Genomic DNA, 14,411 nt, shown 5'->3' with positions numbered 1-14,411 from the left:
GAGTTATGTGCGTACTCAACCCATGGGAGTTGTTGGCTCCAGGAGGAAGGATTCTTGGAAGCCATACATCGCAACCCTCTTTCTAAATCCTGGTTGGCTCGTTCGGTTTGACCATTGCTCTGGGGATGGAAACCCGAAGACAGACTTACGGTCGCCCCCAGCAACCTACAAAACTCTTTCCAAAATTTGGAAATAAATTGGGGCCCCCTGTCAGAGACCACATCAATCGGGAGGCCATGTATGCGAAAGACATGCTCAATGACAGCCACCGCTGTCTCCTTAGCGGAGGGTAATTTAGGTAAGGGAATAAAGTGAGCCGCCTTCGAGAACTGGTCCACTACGGTCAAAACGACCGTCTTACCCTGGGAGGGTGGGAGGGCAGTGACGAAATCTAGAGCGATGTGGGACCAGGGTCTCGAAGGGACAGACAGCGGTTGGAGTAACCCATCTGGAGGACGATTGGAAGTCTTACCACAGGCACAAACCGAACAACAAAATCTCGAATGTCACGAGCCATCCCTGGCCACCAAAACCGTTGCTTGACCAAAAAACTGGTACGATTAACACCTGGATGACATGCCACATTGGAAGAATGACCCCACCGAATAACGTCTGACCGTAAACCCTCCGGCACGAATAATCGACTCGGTGGACCACCGGGCAGAGGCGTTACCCCTTCTAAGGCCGATTTGACCTTCGATTCGATCTCCCATACGAGTGTGGAAACAATGAGTCTCTCGGGTAAAATGCACTCGGGAGTAGACGGGCGTTCGGAGCGGTCAAAAACGCGAGATAAAGCATCGGGTTTGATGTTCTTGGAACCCGGTCGGTACGAGAGAGAAAAATCAAAACGTCCGAAAAAAAGTGCCCACCGAGCCTGCCTGGAGTTAAGTCTTTTTGCGGATCTGATATATTCCAAATTCTTATTATCGGTCCAGACTATAAAAGGTACCCCTGACCCTTCCAACCAATGACGCCATTCTTCCAAGGCTAACTTGACTGCCAACAACTCCCTGTTACCAATATCATAGTTACGTTCGGCTGGTGATAATCGATGGGAAAAAAACGCGCAAGGATGCATCTTATCGTCCGAGGAAGAGCGCTGGGATAGGACCGCACCTACCCCCACCTCTGACGCATCGACCTCCACCACGAACTGACGTGAAGGATCAGGGGCGATGAGGATGGGAGCCGAAACAAAGCGGCTCTTGATTTTGGAAAATGTAGCTTCGGTTACACCAGACCACCTGAACGTAGTTCTGGGGGAGGTCAAGGCTGTCAGAGGAGCGGCTAGCTGGCTGAAGTTACGAATAAAACGTCGGTAAAAATTGGCGAACCCCAGAAACCGCTGTAGGGCCTTACGGGAATCTGGGCTTGGCCAATCCACCACAGCCTTAACCTTGTCGGGATCCATGCGCACTCCCTCAGACGAGATGATGTAACCTAGAAAAGGAACAGACTGTGCATGAAATACGCATTTCTACGCCTTGACAAAAAGCCCATTTTGTAACAACCTCTGGAGCACTCGTCTGACGTGCTGAACATGTTCCTGGAGAGACGAAGAAAATATCAATATGTCATCCAGGTAGACATAAATGAACTGATCTACCATGTCTCTCAGCACGTCATTAACGAGTGCTTGGAAGACCGCCGGGGAGTTGGACAGCCCGAAGGGCATGACCAAGTATTCAAAGTGCCCCCTGGGGGTATTAAACGCGGTCTTCCACTCATCCCCCTCTCTTATGCGGACCAAATGATAAGCATTACGCAAGTCCAATTTTGTGAAGACCGATGCTCCCTGCAACCTCTCGAAGGCTGAAGACATCAGCGGCAAAGGATAAGTATTCTTAACCGTGATGTTATTCAGCCTTCGGTAGTCAATACAAGGTCGCAGAGATCCATCCTTCTTACCCACAAAAAAGAACCCCGCCCCCGCCGGAGAAGAAGAGGGGCGGATGAACCCGGCTGCCAGAGAATCAGAAATATATTTCTCCATGGCCTCCCTCTCAGGAGCAGAAAGTGAGTATAACTTGCCCTTAGGCGGAGACATACCTGGCAATAAGTCTATGGCACAGTCGTAGGGACGGTGTGGAGGTAGAGAAGCAGGTAGAGAAGCAGCTCGGGACTTACTGAACACTTCCTTCAGGTCGAGATACTCCTGGGGCACGTTTGACAAATTCACCGGCTCATCCTGTGACCCAGCATCCTGCAACACAGAACTAGACACAGACGTACAGGCAGACACAAGACAAGAGGCGTAGCACTGATTACTCCAACCCGAAACGGAATTGTGTCCCCAGTCAACCCTGGGGTTATGCTTAACCAACCAGGGGTGACCGAGGACGATGGGAACCAACGGAGAGTCGGTGATGAAAAAGTCTATCTCCTCTGTGTGGTTCCCTGCAGTGATGAGTGTGACAGTGTTAGTCTTGAATGATATGTCCGGGAGGCTCTGTCCATCAAGTGCACTGACTGATATCTTGTGGGTGAGGGGGGTGAGAGGAATCTGAAGGTGAATAGCTAGAGTTCTGTCCAAAAAGTTACCTTCAGCTCCCGAATCCACTAAGGCCTGACACTGATGAGTGGAGGTCACCCATTGAAGTCTTACCGGGAGGAGAGTGGCTGATGAAGGGTTTCCTCGGGAATGACCGCCCGCCAGTAACCTCCGTTCTACTGGCGGGCGCGGGCTTTTACTGGACAACGGTCCAAGAAGTGTCCATTACCACCGCAGTACATGCATAAGCCATTCGCCCGACGCCGATCTCTCTCCTCCCGGGAAAGCCGAGCTCTACCAACCTGCATGGGTTCGTAATCGAGTGACGGACCGACCGCATCCATGACTCTGGCCGTAGACCATCCGGGAATCCCTGGACTCGAGGACGACGATGCTCGTTGCTTCCTACGTTCCAGTCGAGCATCAACCCTTAAAGCCAGTTCGACAAGTCCGTCGAAGCTCGTGGGCAGGTCCAGAGCATAGATCTCCTGTTGGATGCGGTCAGCCAACCCATGCAGGAACCTGTCCCACTGTGCGTCCTCGTTCCATTTCGACTCGGCCGCCAGAGTGCGGAATTCAATCGAGTAGTCGGAGACGGACCTGTCTCCCTGGTGAAGATCCGACAACTGCCGTGCCGCCTCACGCCCAGCGACCGCCCGGTCGAACACCCGTTTAATTTCTTCGGTCAGGGCCTGGAACGAGGAGCAGCATTGGTGTTGGTTCTCCCACACCACCGTTCCCCATTGAGCCGCGCGTCCGGAGAGCAGCTTGATCACCAGCGCTACCTTAGACAGTTCTGTAGCGAAGGTCTGAGGCTGGAGAGAAAAGAACACGGAACATTTCGTTAAAAATGCTTGACAAAGGTTGGGCTCACCCGAATAACGTTCCGGTGGCGGCAACCGCGGCTCCTGACCCGGACTTGGGTGGCTGATAGTGGGGGGAACGGTCGGTGGGGTTGGCGCAGTGGGACCAGGAAGTTGTTGAATCCTCTGGGTGAGCTCGGACACCTGCGCCACCAAAGCCTGCACCGCGCGACCTGTGATCATCATTTGTTCCTCCTGATGGTCGAGACGTGCATTGCTGTTTGAAAGAAATTCCTGGAGGTTAGACGCACTCGCTGAATCCATAGTTGGTCAGATCGTTCTGTCATAAAACAGAAGCGGATTCAAGTGCGAGTGAAAAATAGAAATTTAATCTTCAGAACACAGTTAGTAGAAACAACGATGTCAGATGTTTAGGCAGGCTTTGATTCGGGTGACGCAGGGACTCAATGGGTAACCAGATCCGGGAGCTGATCCACCACGGTGAGAACATCCACACAAACGAACAGGATCCACACGAACAGCAAACACCGGATGAAACGGGAGGAGAACAGGACAGGACCACGGAACCACACCAAACGATCTGACAAACACAGGGTAGTTAGCAAGCTAATATGTAGACCAAGTAATCAAGTGCAGCAGGTGGTGGTGATGATCTGATGAACTGGCAATCAGAAACCACGCCTCCCACTCACACTCCACAAACACACACAGACAGAATGAACCAGTGAATTCATGAACCGTGACACTTAATGCAAAGCCCCATATTTACTTAGCCTTCACCATTTTTACCCGTGTGTTATGTTCCAGGTTAAAGGTGAACTATGTAGGATTTTTGCAGTAAAATATCCAGAAACCACTAGGCCAGTGTAATACATTTTGTTCAGTTGAGTACTTAGAATATCCCAAATGTTCAACTATTTGTAAATCGTGAGAAAATTGCTATTTTAACCAAGGAACCGGGACGTGTGAGCTATGCGTGTGAGGGAGTCGCCTGTCGATTGCGTCATATCTGCGTCACCCTCGGTCTCCGGTTTTATTCAGTGAAACACTTTACTCTCAATGCAGTGTGATAGCAGCCACCGAGCGAACGTCATAACTTCCTTTTCAACACACTCAGATATATCTAATACGATAAACAGAGTTGCGTTACCTCAAACTCATGACTGGAAAAGAGGAAGTGGCGCCGGCAACCGTGTCATAATAAAAGTCCCGCCAGCGACTATGCCATAATAACAGTCCCGCTCTTCAATCGCTCCTGCGGCCTTGCTCAGCTCCACAACACTCGGTCCTGCTCTGCTTCAGACTACAGTAATGTTAATAATCGCATCCATGAACATGATTTCTGCCCGAGTCCTATCCTGACTGTTTTCCACCGGCTGTGAGGTGAAGACCACATGTCCCGAGATTCTGCGCTCAAACGTGGCGTCATCAAACTACGCCTTTGTTTTGAACAGGCGACCTCTAGTGGACGGAAAAGTTACATAGTGTAGCTTTAATTTGACCCATTTCGATTTTGGAGTTGACTGAAATGCCAGTTAACCTATGTTTTTTTTTTCTTGACATTTTCTTTTCTCATTTAGGGTCATGAACATGCATACAAAGTATCAACAAGCTAGGGTTGGGCATCGAGAACTGGTTCCAACTTGGAACCGTTTAAAAAATAACGATGCCATTGGAATCGTTCAGAAATTTTGTTTTCGATTCCGATCATCGCTTCCAAACGTGCAAGTTTCCGGAAGTGCTCGACGCGCCCGTTTTTTCTGTTGCAGCCATGGAGCACGGTAAGCGGCGCTCAAAAGTGTGGCTTTATTTCACTTAAAAAAAAAAAAAAACCTGGGTCGGCACAGTGCAACACATGACAAACTTATTTCTTGCACGGGAGGATGCACTACAAATATGTGGTGTATAAATTAACGAGTGTAGCGTGTTTGAAATGCTGAGCAGGTCTGTCCTCCTCGGGCAACCCTGCACTAACCAACGTTATTAAAGGGATAGTTCACTCTGAAATGAAAATAAAGCCTTCTTTTACTTACCCTGATGTTGTCCCAGTGCCCTATGTCCTATGACATTTAAAATACTGTTCCTGCACGCGCTCCTTCCTATTATGGCAGTGAATGGCGATCAGCTAAAACATTACAAAAATAAACAAATGTATCACGCAATGATACAGGGAGACGCGCGCCATATGGAAAGTGTTCAGGGGGCACACTATAAGGTTTTGCCAGAAAGAAACCGTATTATTCAGTCAAAACACTGAGCTCGGCCGTTATTCTGAGCGCGCTCCTCTGTGTACACTATGAGCCGTCAGCAGCCGCCGGCGCTCATGCCTACTATAATAACTCCCACTGATATCATTGCACCCACGACAAGCACACACACACACACACGCACCATTTTGAGAAATCAAGCTCAACAGAAAAAAACGCGATTCTCGTCTTTTCTATAACGTAAATGATAAGAAATAATACTAATAATATAACCTCCTTAAGTGAATATTGTGTACCGGTTGTCATGACAATATTGCACGAGGCTACTGCGGCTTGGAGTGCGCACACACAGGAACACGTGCATTTGATCAACAGCTGGGTGAGTAAAAGATGGCTTTATTTTCATTTCAGGGTGAACTAACATTATCCCACCTCATCATAATCAGGTAAGTGATTGTAGTGTAAACCCCTTGACCAAATTGCGAATTGTGGTGAACAACAACGTTACTGAAATTATTTTTCCCCCTCGTAGATAAATGTAGCTATACGCAAATTGCCCACGCTAGTAGCAGTCCTAATGACTGCTGTTAATGCTATTGTTAAACCGGGACTCGGTGTGGAACTCCATTCACCTTTGCAGCAAAGCAAGTGAAAATGCCAGCGGAGAAAGTCCCAAAACTAAAACTCATTATTGAATCAAAATACAATTTTCCTCTGTGAAATGAGCCTGTGACATGTTGTGACTCCAACCCTCAAAGAATCGGAATCGAGAATCGAAAAGAACCGTAATCGAAACTAAGAATCGGAATCAGAATCGTTCGAATCAAAACGATGCCCAACCCTAATATGCACACATATTTTCTGTTACATTTGTGATGTTAGTGGGTCAATTTGACCCATAGGTAGTTATTCAAAATAACTGTACAGACCCAAAATACAAAACACATTGTCTTACATTTTATTTTCAAAGTTTGTGAAACTAAAAAGTTGTTTTACTGTTTTACCTGTAAACTGTCTGTCCCACTTTTTGAGCATGTGACTTTTCAACTTAAATTGTTATACATCTTGAATACTTCAGAGCACAGACGTAAGTCTGGTATCTTTATAAAGGGGAAACATCACTGGTTATTGTAGAAGTAAAAAAGTTGTAAAAGTACAGTTAAAAAAATGTTATAGAAGTTTAAGTTTATGAATATTTTAAATATAAAAATATTTGTATATTTTATATGAAATGAAGCTTTAGCATAAGTTCTGCTGGAAAGACTCAATTACTACGTCACTTATTGCCTTCATTCTAACCCAATTATATCCTCATGCTCACTGTATAAAAGCCCGTTACTTACACATGTTTGAGTTCGCAGATACTGAAGCGACGATTACCCCCATCCTCCCCACCACCACCAGGATGGTCCTGTCCATACCTCCCGGGGGGTCGGCTGCGCCCCTGCCCTCGTCTCCAGGCAGGAATTGCAGATCCGATACCCTCGGATTATGCCTACGGACGGGGCCTACGCCAAATTGACTTTGTATATTATTAGCTTGCTGTGCTATTAATAAATGCACTATTGTCGATATAATTCTCCCGAGTCTTCCCTGTAGAAATATATATTTTACAAAACGTTCAACTCTAAAACTAAAAAAAGTCTAAGTCAAATGGTTATTTAACATTTTTAGATTAGATTAGATTCAACTTTATTGTCATTACACAAGTACAAGTACAAGGCAACGAAATGCAGTTTAGGTCTAACCAGAAGTGCAATAGCAGCAAGTGCAGGATCTACAATGGATGCGTAAGTGCAGGACATGGATATGTACTGAATATGTATAAATATGTATAAATAGAGAGACGTTATTACTATAAACAGAGCTGAATTTACAGGTGAATATGTACAGTGAATAAATATACAGATGGCTATTACTATAAACAGAATTTACAGGTGAATATGTACTATGAATACAATATACAGATGGCTATTACTATAAACAGAATTTTACAGATAGAGGTATACAATAATATGTTAGGCTAATATGAGGAATATCAGTGGATTAGGGTAGTGCAATAAATTATGGACAGAGCTATCCGAAAAAAAAAAAAAAAAAAAAAAAAAAAGTGTAAAGTGCAGTGGAAAGTGGTTGCATATTACAGTTAGAAGTACAGTGCAAAATGCAAATGTAAACATTGGTACTATAAATACAGTCGGCAGTGCAAATGAGCATAATCCAGTTAAGATATGGCAGTGTAAGATGCATAAGTAAACAGTTGTTACTGTGATAAACAGTCGGTAGTGCAAATAACAAAGTGAAGGAAGATGTGAGGTAGGAGAGTTATCAGTTTATGAGGGAAGTGGATCAACGGGGGTTTGAGTTCAGTAAAGAGACAGCTCTGGGGAAAAAACTGTTCTTTAGTCTGCTGGTCCTGGTCCGGTGGATCCTGAAACGCCTGCCGGAGGGCAGGAGAGAAAACAGTCTGTGGGCTGGATGAGAGGAGTCCTTGAGGATGCTGCGAGCTCGATGCAGACAGCGTTTCCTCTGGATGTGCTCGATGGCAGGTAGTGGAGTCCCTGTGATGCGCTGGGCAGTTTTCACCACCCGCTGCAGTGCCTTGCGCTCCGCAACAGAGCAGCTCCCATACCATACTGCCACACAGTTGGTCAGGATGTTTTCTATTGCGCAGCGGTAGAAGTTCACCAGGATAGCCGAGGAGAGCTGATTCTTCCTCAGTGTCCTCAGGAAGAAGAGGCGCTGGTGAGCCTTCTTGACCAGGCTGGAGGTGTTGGCCGTCCACGACATGTCCGCCGAGATGTGGGTCCCCAGGAACTTGAAACTGGAGACACGCTCAACAGCCATTCCATTGATGTGGATGGTGTCGTGTGTGCCTCTTGACTCCTTCCTGAAGTCCACGATGAGCTCCTTCGTTTTGGTGGTGTTGAGGAGCAGGTTATTATCAGCGCACCATGTGGCCAGGTGCTGGATCTCCTCCCTGTAGGCAGTCTCATCGTTGTTGCTGATGAGACCAATCACCGTAGTGTCGTCCGCAAACTTGACGATGGAATTAGATCCATACACAGGCTTGCAGTCGGCGGTGAAGAGGGAGTAGAGAAACGGACTTAGCACACAGCCCTGTGGTACGCCAGTGTTGAGTGTGATGGATGTGGAGCAGGTGAATCCTGAACGAACATTCTGGGGTCTGTCAGTTAGGAAGTCCAAAATCCAGTTACACATTGAAGTGTTGATGCCCAGGTCTCCAAGTTTGGCTATTAACTTGGTTGGGATGACAGTGTTGAATGCTGAGCTGAAATCAACAAACAGCATGCGTGCATAAGTGTTCTTATGGTCCAGATGGGTGAGCACAGAGTGCAGTGCCATGGAAACGGCATCCTCTGTGCTCCTATTGCTGCGGTAGGCAAACTGGTGTGAGTCCAATGTGGATGGTAGAGAGTCTTTTAGGTGTTCCAGGACCAGCCGCTCAAAGCACTTCATAACGATGGGTGTGAGTGCTACAGGGCGGTAGTCATTAGGGCACCTCGGGTTAGAGTGTTTTGGCACTGGCACAATGGAAGTGCGTTTAAAGCATGTCGGTACAGCTGCTTGGGCAAGAGACAGGTTGAAAATGTCTGTAAAAACCCCAGCGAGCTGCTCCGCACATGCCCTGAGAACACGACCAGGGATGTTGTCTGGTCCAGCAGCCTTGTGTGCGCTGATCCGGCTCAGTGCCTTGCAGACATCTGTGAAGGAGAGTGTGATTGGTGGGTGGTCAGCTTGGTGGCAGTTTCTCTGTTGTCTCTTTCAAAACGAGCATAAAAGTAATTTAGCTCGTTCAGGAAGTTGACATCAGTGGCTGCGGGGGTGGAGTGGGTGGGTTTGTAGTCACTGATGGCCTGGATGCCCTGCCACATGCGTCGAGGGTCAGAGTTGGAAAAGTGACCCTCTATCTTTAGCTTGTAGCAGTGCTTGGCCTTTTTGATGCCCCTCTTCAGGTTTGCTCTGGATGTACTGTAGGCTTGTGCATCACCTGATCTGAAGGCAGTATTGCGTGACTTCAGCAGGAGTCGAACTTCCCTGTTCATCCAAGGCTTCTGATTAGGGTATGTGGTGATCTGTTTCTGGGTTGTAACACTGTCGATGGTGGTATTGATATGATCCAATACAGAGGAAGTGAATGAGTCAATGTCCGTGTGAGCGCCACTGGTGGCTTGAGAAGCAAACATACTCCAGTCTGTGTTTAGAAACCTTTCCTGGAGTGTGGAATCTGCCCCCGCAGGCCACACCTTGATGGTCTTCACTGATGGCTTCACACGGTTGATGAGGGGTGAATATTTGGGTGATAGAAACAAAGAGAGGTGGTCTGACTGTCCCAGGTGGGGGAGGGGTGTCGCAACGTAAGCGCCAGCCATGTTTGTGTAAACATGGTCTAAGGTTTTGTTTCCTCTGGTGTGGCAGGAAACATGCTGGTGAAACTTGGGTAGCACTGACTGTAGGTTTGAATGATTAAAGTCACCTGCAACAATAAACGCAGCTTCCGGGTGATCAGTCTGTTGTTTACTGATGGCTGCGTGAAGTTCTTTCATAGCAAGCTTGGCATCAGCATCCGGAGGAATATAGGCCGCAGTGATAATAGTGGAGGTGAACTCCCGCGGTAGATAAAACGGTCTACATTTAACCATGAGAAACTCAAGGTTAGCTGAACAATGACTCCCAACAATAGCAGAGTTTGTGCACCAAGCTTTGTTAATATAAATGCACAATCCACCCCCTCTGCTCTTCCCGGAGCCATCTAGTGTTCTATCCGCCCGGAGTGTGTGGCGTCCCACTAGCTCAATAGCGGTGTCCGGTATTCCGCTGTTTAACCAGGTTTCAGTGAAGATTAGGACGTTACAGTTCAAAAGTTTCTTACTGTGTGTAATGCTGAGTCGAATCTCCTCCATTTTGTTCACTAGCGATCGTACATTGGCAAGGAAAATGCTGGGTAAAGAGAGCCGGTAAGGAGTTAGCCTTAGCTTAGCTCTTAGACCTCCACGCTTACCACGCCTTTGTTTATGATCACAGCGCCGCCTTCTAGCACTTCCGCCCGGCCGGGCAGAGCGCATCGCCTCGGGCGTCCTAGCGATCTCAGGAAGGAGTTGAAGATTGTCCATAAAACTGTCGGAAATTCGCAAACCAATCCAAAAGCTCACAACGGGTGTACGATGTAAAAGCACAACTGTTCTGTACGAACAGACCCGAGATGAACAAGAAAAATACCGCAAAATTGCAAAATCTGGAGAGACGCTGAGCCTCGCGATCTACTCGCGCCGCCATCTTGGTCAAAATGCATAACATGAAATGTTTCAACATGAAACTACAGAAAAACGCAGACTAAGGATGTTCAGGTCAAAGACCATGTAGACTTACCCAAAAAGGTGCCTATCACACATAGAACAGTCATATGATTACCATAGATCATTATAAACCAATCACCAGAACCAATCACAGTGAAGAAGGCTTGAGTGACATTGATTTTCAATCAACTGTAGAAACATACAGTAAATGTGCATGCATCTTTCTGTCCAGGAGACTCATTTGGTTGTTGTGACCAGTGATCTCCCGGCCGTGAATAAAACTTAATTTCACCAAAGAGCAACTTTGGAGTGGTGTCAGGTATATATGCTGTGCAGCTGTGGAATGGTAAAATGAACTGCATTTATATAGCGCTTTCAGCAGACCCATGACCATCCAAAATGCTTCATATCTTGCCTCACATTCACCCATTCATACACCGATGGCGGTGTTAGCCATGCAAGGCGCCATCCAGCTTGTCGGGAGCAGCTGGGATTAGGTGTCTTGCTCTTGGACACCTCGATACTTGGTCAGGTGGAACCAGGGATTGAACCACCAACCTTCCAGTTTGTAGACAACCTACACGAACCACTGAGCCACTGCCGCCCCTAATAGAAGTACTAAAGAATCTACGCTCAAGAGATCACAGCAGAGACAGTGAAAGTGTTGGAAGACATGAGGCTGTAATACGTTAGTATTAAGGATCCTGCAGAGACCAGCGTACACCTGAGAAGGACAGTGAGAGTGTATAGATGCTAAAGGCTAGGGCTGCTCGATTATGGAAAAAATCATAATCACGATTATTTTGGTCAATATTGAAATCACGATTATGTAACACGATTATTTCACATGACTTTGGGAATGTGTTGCATTTATTAAAAAGACACCTTTCAACAATTAAATTGAAATTGTAACATTTGTTGTACTTTTTTAACTATTAAAATAAATAATATAACATATTCAAATCAAAGTATAAAAGAATTCAAGTAAAAATGATAACCACAAATAAATAAGATCAACAATATGGTTCGGCTAGATATGCTTTTCAGGTTTTTCAGGTACGTCTAACATTAGTTTTCAGGTACAGAAATGTATCAAATGTAAAATAACATTGCATATTTGAGTGCATAAATTAAAGATTAATCCTATTAAACTTACAAAAGCTATTCAATCAAGAGCAGTGAGTGATGTCCTTGTCTTTTGTTGTTTGACATTAAACAGTCAGCAGTAAAGGCTACTGCCCCTTTAAGACCTAATGCTCGGATATGCGTCGTCTTTATCGACTGTATAACATTTACTTAAGGTATATACAGACTATGTCTGCTAGGATACTCATCAAGATGGACGTTGACATACGTTTTGTGTGAGTTTGTCCGTTCAAGAGCAAGACTTGAAAGAGAACTCAATATTTGCGCGCTGTGAGATGTGTGCCCGCTCTCGGATGAGTGCACAGAGACACATTTTCTCATAGCGCACGCGACTTCTCATTCGCGTCTTTTGGCACTAAACCCAGGTGATGATGGTAAAAATGACTGGTCATATTCGAAAATATGGCACTCGCATGCATTGAACAAAGTTTACAAAGAGAGAATTATTTGAAAAATATGAAGGAAAAAAAAGGACGTTTACACGGCACCCCTGCTCTCGTCAGTTTTTGTTTCTTTATTAGATTGTCATAGGTCACTCTGTGTTTAATTTTCAAGTGGTTAAACAAATTCGTGGTGTTCCTTTGCATTGCAGCCACTACCATGTGGCAAATCTTGCATGTAGCATGTTTCTGCTCGTCGTCTGATTCCTCGAAGCCAAACTGTTCCCAGACAACGGAGTTGGTTTTGCGTTTTTTGCTCACCAAACGCTGCTGTAACTGCCCTCCTTCTGCCATCTTTACTCGCGCCGAGCTTTTAAATTCCAGCGGATGATATGCACACGAGTCACGAGACTCACTTCTCGTGACTCGTCACTTAGCTTCTCGACGGAAGTATTCGAGAAGGGAATTACCTCGAGATACTGTAGTATTATATTAACAACTGGGAGTTGTTTTGATTTGTCCGTGGTGAAGTCAGATAAGCGGATTGAGAATTTCCACGACTGGAGCTCAGTAAACTTTGTGCTGCTCTTGGCAGTTGCAAACCACTTCAGAAGATTTTCAATAGAAAAAAGTGGCTGATGTGCCCATTCATGCAAGTTACTGTTACAATCCGACAGCATAAGTTTCATCCTAGTGTGTCATCAGCAAATTACAATGATATTTATGGCTTAGGGTATTTGACAGTGTGCTAACTTTGTTTTTTTGTTGTGGTTATTTTTGGGGCTGTCATAAATTAAACATTTTGAATCGTGATTAATCACATACTTATCATGAAATTAAAGGGGTGTTTGCATGCAATTTCACTTTTTAAACTTTAGTTAGTGTGTAATGTTGCTGCTTGAGCATAAACAGTATCTGCAAAGTTACAGCGATGAAAGTTCAATGCAAACGGAGATATTGTCTTTTAAAGTTATGGCAGTTTATTGCCTACAAAAACGGCCGGTTTGGACTACAACAAGCTTCTTCCCGGGTTGGTGACTTCATAAAACCTTGCTATTAACATAAACACTGCCCCCGCGAACACACAACAAAGTGGGCGAGGCCACGTCGCCGTCATTACGAAAGAGAGAGAGCTGTTGCAGAACTACAAACTACATTTGGCCATCTAACCAATCTAAGACCATTGCGTTTTTTGGGAGGGATGGGCTTCATAGAAGCAGGAAGCAAACGAGCCATTCAAAGGACAGTGGAGACAGCGTTGTGGAATAAAGTTAAAATATAAGAAAAAACAGCGTTTAAAAAAAAAAAGAAGTATTAAGACATGTTATACTGCGCCCCATAAACACAACCAAGCCTAGAAAAAAAACACGGAACCACCCCTTTAAGCATATATAATTAATCCTGTTTAACACGTTTATTTTGCCATCATTTGCTATATCAAGCAAAGTAAACTATCAGACTGAAGGATGATTCTAAATTTTTTTTAAATCTTTCAAATCTTTCTTAAAATGATGAGTACATCCACACTCTCAACAAGCCTCACTCCTATTGTGGTTTAATGGGTCTATTCGGGAACCATCTGTCCTCACAGTTCTTATATCATGTGTACTGGAGTGCTATGCATCCACCTATTTTTAATATGCGCATTTTGCGATATTGTATAAAAAATAAAAAAAAATACCTAAAGTAGTTCAAATGACAATGTGTTGCAGTCGCGGTACTCTCACAAGGAATAAAATATTTTGTATAAGGTACAGAGCAGAATTTAAGTTATTAATCCATGAAAACGGTAATCCAAATTTCAAATGTACATTGACTGAAACGCGGCATGTTGCAATCTGTGACAAAGCAGGCAAGAGCATAGACATAATAAATACATAGACGCCTCATTGGCTGATACGTCAATGAATCCACCATGTTGATCCGGGTAAGACTGTTCTAAACAAAGGGCCTGTCCAAATACCCACACTTGATTGTCCAAATGACCACAAAGATTGGTACAGACGACAGGAAATAAGTGCGCAAGACTGTCCCATGTCTTA

Source organism: Gobio gobio (assembly GCF_949357685.1).
Source record: "Gobio gobio genome assembly, chromosome: 20".
Taxonomy (NCBI): Eukaryota; Metazoa; Chordata; class Actinopteri; order Cypriniformes; family Gobionidae; genus Gobio; species Gobio gobio.
The sequence above is the reverse complement of the archived record's forward strand: the minus strand, read 5'-3'. Positions refer to the sequence as shown.